The sequence below is a fragment of the Columba livia genome, chromosome 14 (assembly GCF_036013475.1).
Source record: "Columba livia isolate bColLiv1 breed racing homer chromosome 14, bColLiv1.pat.W.v2, whole genome shotgun sequence".
Classification (NCBI taxonomy): Eukaryota; Metazoa; Chordata; class Aves; order Columbiformes; family Columbidae; genus Columba; species Columba livia.
Window position 1 is genome coordinate 12,131,228 of NC_088615.1, and position 7,919 is coordinate 12,139,146.

General features: G+C 36.4%; 1 long non-coding RNA gene across 1 annotated transcript; it reads right to left on the reverse strand.

The window, feature by feature from the left end:
- Window positions 1–1,895: 1,895 nt before the first annotated feature.
- LOC135575387 (uncharacterized) lies at window positions 1,896–5,817 on the reverse strand. The gene is made up of 4 exons (XR_010466009.1): window positions 5,710–5,817; window positions 5,008–5,174; window positions 3,060–3,194; window positions 1,896–2,931 (listed from the first exon to the last, which is right to left on the reverse strand). It is a non-coding gene; the product is annotated as an uncharacterized LOC135575387 (long non-coding RNA).
- Window positions 5,818–7,919: the final 2,102 nt, after the last annotated feature.

The window sequence follows — 7,919 nt, forward strand, 5'->3', positions numbered from 1 at the left end:
ATTACAATAAAGATTTCAGTTCTGCTTTAAGAACAGTTTATCTGGTTAATCACAACATCATGTCTCTTCTTACATATCACAGCAGGCATCTTAGTCTCTTATGTGGTTCCAAAAGGGAAAAAGGAGGGAAGCACCTCTGGCTACAAGCATACAAAGCCAAAAGCAGACAACATGCACAGCCAGGAACTGACGTTTTTACACTGAAATGCTTCCAGGAATGAACCTCTTCCCTATGTTAGTATAGTAATGTAACCGTATTAATGAATTACTGCCTTTATGACCCTATCACTCCATCTCCTTCAGGGTCGCTAGTGCTGATTCTGTCTCACTGTAATGTAGCTACACAGCTTTGGCACAAGCCTTTCACCCTCTCTTCTGCAGAACTGACTGTCAGTGTGAGTCTCAGTCTTATCAGTATTACATGGACCAAAGTAAAGTGGCTTTAAGAGGTAGATCAATGCAACCTAGCAAAATGGATTCTGGACAAGTACTCCAGTGCTTTCACTAAAGGTTCAGGAAATTTCTAGGCATACGGAGGGAAATGTACTTACATTACGGCAATTCAATTTTCCTAATGAGGCCATTGCAACAACACCAAGATAGAGCAGACCAGCTGGCTGCAATATCTCATCACCTTTCATTAGCAAAGCATAAACACATTCCTCTTAGTCTGTGGACTCCCTTTCACTGTCATACAGATTTCTAGGACCCTCAAAACATCAGCTAGAGGATGGCATATTGTCTCTGACATAACCACTGGGGTTTCATACTGCTTCAAATGAGAGTTTCTTTATGCCTCTCTATTTTTAACTAAATAAATCTAGTAGTTTAAGCTGAATTTTCCAAAGCTGTTTCCATAGAGCAGAATAAAACAACATTGTTCTTTTATGCACTTCAGTAGGGGTATATTACCTCCATTACCTGTATCTTAACAGTCAGTGACTTAAATAATGGGGCAACTGGTAGACTCCTGCACGTATATGTGGCTGACAATTTTATTACATCCTCCTCTTGAAAGTCCTGGCTTGTACAAATTCTCAAGGAACTACTGTTATACCAATATAACCCATCATTCCCTCCAAGGCCCTCAGAAGAGCTCTGAGTATTTTCATGATCTCTGGGCTTACCTTTAGCCCAGAATAAGCAGGATGAATATGAATTAAACATAGGCTTTTCCCAAAGTGCACCATATATTTTGTATCTGATGAACAGGGTAGCAGACTTATCAGCTGGACATTTCTACAAAGCACTGTTGTTATGCCTCATAAAATCATTTTTATGGTAAATGAATTTATTAGAGATCTCATTCAGCAATATTTTCTCAGTTTATTCCCATTTCATTTCTTATTTATACTAGATTCATAACTTATATAACCCATATATATAACCTCTACCCTCTATAATAAACTTATGTTCTTTATAGCAAAATTTTAAGGAGGCAAAATGCATTTCTGTATTACTCTTGTCTATCACTATCCCCCTATTCCCTTAATCTCCATTTTTAACAGCATTATAATGATAAAATTTGTCACTCTTCATTCAGAAGCATCTGGCTGGATAGAATTTTTTGAAGCAAACAGCAAACTAGGTTTAGTCTAGGAGTTCTAGGGTGCTACCAGAAAGTGGAGGGTGCAATGCTCATATGAGAATGTACTGAATTTTCACTATCAGAGAAATTTCCAATCCCAGAAATCCCAAGCAGCTCAGGCTGATTACAGTCGGTTTGTTGTGCTTGACACCACAGGATAAATGAAAAGCTTTCTTGGAAGGATACCCATTCCCCTGGCATCGCATTCATTTAACGATGTTCACAATTATCTTTACAGCAAAGATATTGGTTTATTATGAGCTATCCCTGAGCATGTGGTGCCATGTCTCTTGCAAGAAATTGCCAAAATTGATAGAGACTGCAATGAAAGCAAGCCATGTAAATTAGCTGTATAGGGAGTTGCATAAAAGTCACAGTGCATATTAGGAATTAAGTTGGGGATGCTCAGTCTGTTCTATACAGCACGTATCAGCGTGCAGTCACACAGAATAAGACGAACATGAGGTTTTCACATAGATGTGTCCATGGCAACTGACAGATTATTTTCACTTGTCTCCAAAGATGTTTCCAGCATGAAGGACCCCATTAAAACTTACAGATAAAAATCACACTCAGAAAGAACATCAAGCAAGAGCCTTGTACTTTAATTTTGTTTTGACAGGGACATGGGACTTCTTTATTTCACAAACCAATTACTTGTCCCTTCTTATGTTAGAAGAAAATGAGGAGGGAGATTTCATATACACGACATCTAAAAACTCGATAGTTTAAGATTATTGTAAAATGATATTAAATTAGAATTGTAACATTCTGTACCCATTTTCCACAGAGTAAGTTATGAAATAAGGTAACATGTAACCCATGAACATCAAGAGCCAAAATAAATAATAGGTACATGTTGGAACACAAACAAAAATGCAGCACAGAGCACAAAAGTGATAACTTCAAGCCAAACTGGTCTTTCCCTGCCTGACACAGCTGTGATGTTACAACACCCTTGAAATGGGTCTCCCCAGAAGTGACAAGACATACTGCAAGAACAGTGAGTAAGTGATGCTCTCTGTAGAACTTATGACCGTTAGATCACCAGAGAATTAAACAGTTCAGGACAGTATGAGGAATAAATCACACTGTTTGTTTGATTGTTCAATTAAGATGGCCACTGCACAGATCTGTGCTGTAGGTCACAATATTAAAGGAAACTAAAAATCTGTTTCTAAAGCAGTATACCTATTAGAAATTCCTAGCATAACACACGCCATCTCATGCACTAAGTCTTTCAGTCTTTAAAAAAATAACCCTAATTTTTGCCCTAGTGTAGCAATTTTTCAGGGCTCTTCTGGTTATTTATTGGAATGACCTGTCTCCTTTTTCAGTTCAACCTGTGAAAAACAAGCAACATATTTTCCATTGGAGCTAGGCACTATCTTAAATTTTTACTATCTGAATCTTTCATTATTTGTTTTAATTTTGTTTTGATTTTATGAGAATATTTTTTGTGAGTTCTTACCTTTTTTCTAAGCTGACTTCTGAAGTGAATTTATTTGCTGGTCAATCCGTCTCCTCCATTCCCTACAGGCTCTCTGCATATACATAGTTATCTTCAATTGAGTAGTCATTTGCCAAGTAGGTTTCAAACCATTTGCTGCAAGAAATTAAAAAATTTGTAAAGACAATCCTGGAAAGCTATGCATTTTTAATTAATAGCAAAAACCTCCTGAAATGTCAAGCCTCAATGACAATGAAGAGCCTGAACTCTTCAGTACAGCTGATTTCTCGGACAAGCTCCCTTAATTTCTGAAACCTTGCCCTTTTGAAATAATTAAAAAATGTAATTATTAACCCATTTTGTTTATGTTTCTATTAAGTTTAAACTTACTTAAATCTGGGTCACTCAATGCAGAATTATTGCCTATGATCAGCTCTTCTCAGTAAGTCACCTCTTACCATCCTGGCTGCAAAATTATACAGGCTGCTCTCAGTTCACTGGCTAATAAAAAGTCTGTCATCCAGCATAACCAGAAACTCAGGGCCCTGCCCAATACTAGCAGTATTTTATCTACAAGATGTATAGTCGAGAATGAAGTGTCCCTCAGTGAAACAGTAGAGTTTGGAATCATCATTTGTTTTTACTAATATTAAAGCCAATATTATAAAAAAATCTTGTCTGGGGGTTTTATAATAGCAATATCTCAAAGCAAAAACATAGCATATCTCAGAATTGCATTTTATAGTAAACCTGGGCTTCACATTTCAGTCTTTCAAACTCAATCTACACTCCAGTATTTAGTGTCAAAATGACTGAAACGGTCATGAATATTCTTAGTCACAAAATACAGTAAGAGACACATACCTGTGGGATTTTTTTATTGCAGTTACTGATCTAGCTCATTTACAGTTAAACAGATAAAACGCTTTCTGATGTTGTGGTCTGGCATGTACCAGTTATGAATTTTGAGTCATACACTAGAGACAAAACATTTAACAATAATTGCTAACTGACTGTCACCAAATTAAGAACATGGAATCTTCTTTTCACATCAGTGGTACCTTTCACTGCATTTAAGTGAACACTAAAGCAAAATTCTTTCATTTGAAATTCAGTTTAAGAAAAACACAATATATACTATACACTATATATACTATTAAGGACAAAAAAAATACCTGTAACCAGATGTATCAATGTTTTCACAGCTTTGCCAGCAGATAAAAAGCTGCCTTGTCTTTCCCTAGTTCATGACACTGTCTCTCACTAGTTTCCACAGCTCTGCAGGACATCTCGTTGTTATCAGTGTGCTTTTGTATGGATTAGTCAAGGCACAGCACTTAACCCAGTGATTTAGAGAATGGTGAATTTTTGATATGTAAACCAACAGTCAAGAATTAATTAATCCAAGCCAACAGAGAGGATTATGGAAGCTAGACAGTGGGAAAAATTCCCAGTAACAAAAAGATGGCACACTGTATCCAAACATTATAGAACAACTTATCTTCCATTGCAGAGAACCAAAGAGAACAACTTTCCACATTACTGGAGTAACATGTGTGTCCATCATTTAAAGTCATGGGCCCCTTAACATTACCATAAATTTGTGAGCACACAGCAGAAAAATCAGGAAGAAAACTACATGTCTCCAAACTACCTACATCTAGGAAACAAACAAAATTACTCTCCAAGTGGACCAGATGTATTTTTCCTATCACATTTAGAGAAAACATTCAAACAGACTTACACACACTAGCCTCTGGACCAAAAAGGCCTCTTGATACTTCAGAAACCTTTCCAAAGATTTGGTAGCAATAGAGTACCTTCACTAACACACAGTCACACAGCATTGCTTTCCTCTTTCTCCTCAGCACTCCATCCAAGGTGCTAAGGGAAGTATTAAATTTTCTTATTTTTCTTGCTCATCAACAGAGACATAACATTTCATATCCTTACATAAAGAGTAACACACCTTTATCATGCTTTTAGGCCTCTTCTTTCACGTGCTCCCTGTGTGGCCACTGGCAAATAGATCCACTGGGCAACTCCCTCTGCTTTTGAAAGGCAGCTCTGCACCCTTGCAGCAGCTGGTGCCATGTGTTAGCTGTAATCTGCACCTCAAGGTGGTGGGAGGAGGCTCTAAAGAGAGAAGTTGAAGTTTTAAAGTCTCAAGCTCAGTTTAATTCTTTAACGGGCAGCTATTCTTTATAACTGCTAAGTCTAAACTCTAGGAAGTTTGAAAAATTAGGTATCAGTTCAGAATACAGGTGCATTCCCTTACTGCACAGAACAGATACCTTGTGTACACCACAACAGTGCTAAAGCACCTTTGTTTACATACCATGTTGGTTTTACACAGGTTCAACAGGAGAAATATGAATGTTTTTCTAAGTCTATCTAATGAAATACAAAAAGGGCTTTCAGATTTACTCAAGCATTTACATTGTCTCGTACCTTTCCTATTGACCTTTTATGTGCTAAGTTTGTAATTTAGCACTTTTAGCCACTTGCAGTTTATCTTTTGAGAAAAAGGGTCTGTAGAAATGGATAGAAAGCATCAAAAGAATACCTGGGTTAAGCAAATAACTTTGCTAGGGCTTAACATTCTCATGCTTGGGGGGAAAAAAAAAATGAAGCTAAGGGACAAAAAATTCCGCAAGCATATTATACCTACCAGCATTCTTGAAAGCATATGTCAAATTCATACAGAGTAAAACCAAGGACTATTAATAATGTTCTACAATATCCAGCTCCAAATACTGAGCGTGAAGCTGTGACACATATTTTTAATGCTTGTGTTTGAATGGGCACAGGTGATTTTTCTCAGTTTCTTAATGAACTGTCTTAATGAGGTATTTGAACACTACCAGGGAAGAGTATTAAAGATTCCCAAGTAACTATAAAGAAGCAACTGTAATTACTGCCACAAGGATGTTAAAATGACCTTGATTTCCCTTGATTTTGATTTAATTAAAAAAAAAAAAAAAGCATTTTGCTAAATAATATATAATATATCCAACATCTGATAATTTTTTAAATGTCAGAACATTACTAGGGCAGATTACTTCAATATATTTTATGGCATGCTTCTCTCATTTCATTCACATTTTACCAGAATTTTATAATATTCACCCATTCACCGTTACAGAATTAACTCTGATTTCACTGTTAATGAATGGAACTTTTCCTTTGTAAAGGGAAGAGTGTGTTTACACAGCAACAGATTGAATTTTCACAGAAGCAGCTGGTTATGTGACCCTTAGTGTATCATTTAGAATTGTTTAGGATTTCAACCCACTTTGTAATAAAGGTGATCAGTTAAATGTCATTACTTGATTGCAGTTATCAAATGATAACCAGTCATCTTACCTTACTATGATGAAATGTCTTTTATGACTGTTCAGATAATGGTTTACTTTCGAAGGGATACTGTAAATTTTCTTTTAAAACTACATTTCAAATTTTTGTGAAGTCATTTTATTACAGGAACTATCGCTCCTGTAGTATCACATATGTAAATATTCATGGATGAAATCTCCCTGGAAAATGTAGACAATAAACTAAGGCAAACAGCAAAACAGTAAAATTTGTTGCTTGGAAAACCAGTGAAATATATATTGCAATATGAAAATTACCAACACTTTCATTCTTTCTATCTAATAGTCTAAATCTCCTTTTCATAGGAAGTAATAACCAATTCTGATGGCCTGCATGCCATTCTAAACAAAATTAGTCTTTTGAATGGTGGTAAGGAGGTAGTTGATCTGGGTAGAGGAAATCAATGAGGCTTAACACTAAATAAAATATTAAGTCCAGGATCAGGTCAAATATGAAGGTGTGGATGTAGTAGCAAGCTCAACAAGGAAGAAAGCAATGGAAAACAAACCAAGAATTGCTTAAGCAAAGATTAACTGAAGGAAATGTACAAACATACCAGCGTCAGGGAAAGCACTAATAAAAGACCTGCAGCAGTATGAACATCTACCTGTTTCTATAGCCAGGAGGATAGCAGATTAAGACAGAAAACTTTGCAGTATCTATTATTTTCAATGAGATTTACAGTTAATTATTAACCACCATTTCACCCCCTGCAAGACAATACAAAACAGCCTGTTGTGCAGCTTGTTTCCTTTGCCTTACTTAGGAGTTAAGCTGCCTTTTTATACCTATTGTTTTTTATTGGATTGTCAGTATTATTAAGCTCTGCATACCCAAGCAGGTTCTTCTAAACCTATTTGCATTTAATTGTAAGAACACGAGTAAGTAAAGCTTAAGTTTTTTCTTAATTAAACTCCAAACAACAAATCATCATTAGTAAGACACCCTGCAGGGACAGAGATTAGAGATACAGAGCCAAACCTTAAAATCTGTTTCTATGCCTCCAATGCGATATTTACAAAATTATCAGAAGAGTTTGTGTATTTGTTAAAAGAGGCGAGAATATGTTAACAAATAATGTAAGAGTAAATACTTTATGCAGTTCTGTGTTCTCTTCCCCAAGGAAAAAATGCCTGTGAGGAAGCAGCATAAACAGCCAGAAGTCATATTGCCTACATTACTAATGAGATCTGACCTTGATTTCATCCTTCACTGAATTATAGATCATCAGCACATTCTGCTGCTCAGCTCAATGCTGGGGATCCACCCAGAGCTTGAACCATCCATCTCAAGTCTGACCAGTTTCAAGGTACACGTAGAACTGCTGCCAGCACTGGGCACACAGTTCTGCCTTGCTGATAGGCAAGTTCTACCCATCTGTGATTAGAAACAAATTCAGAACAGAAACAAGTGGGTTTCAGATTTATTCCTGTGTTGCCTTTTGCTTGGGATGGTACAAAGGGATGTATTTATTAAAATACATCTGTTTCACCACGGACTGTTGTT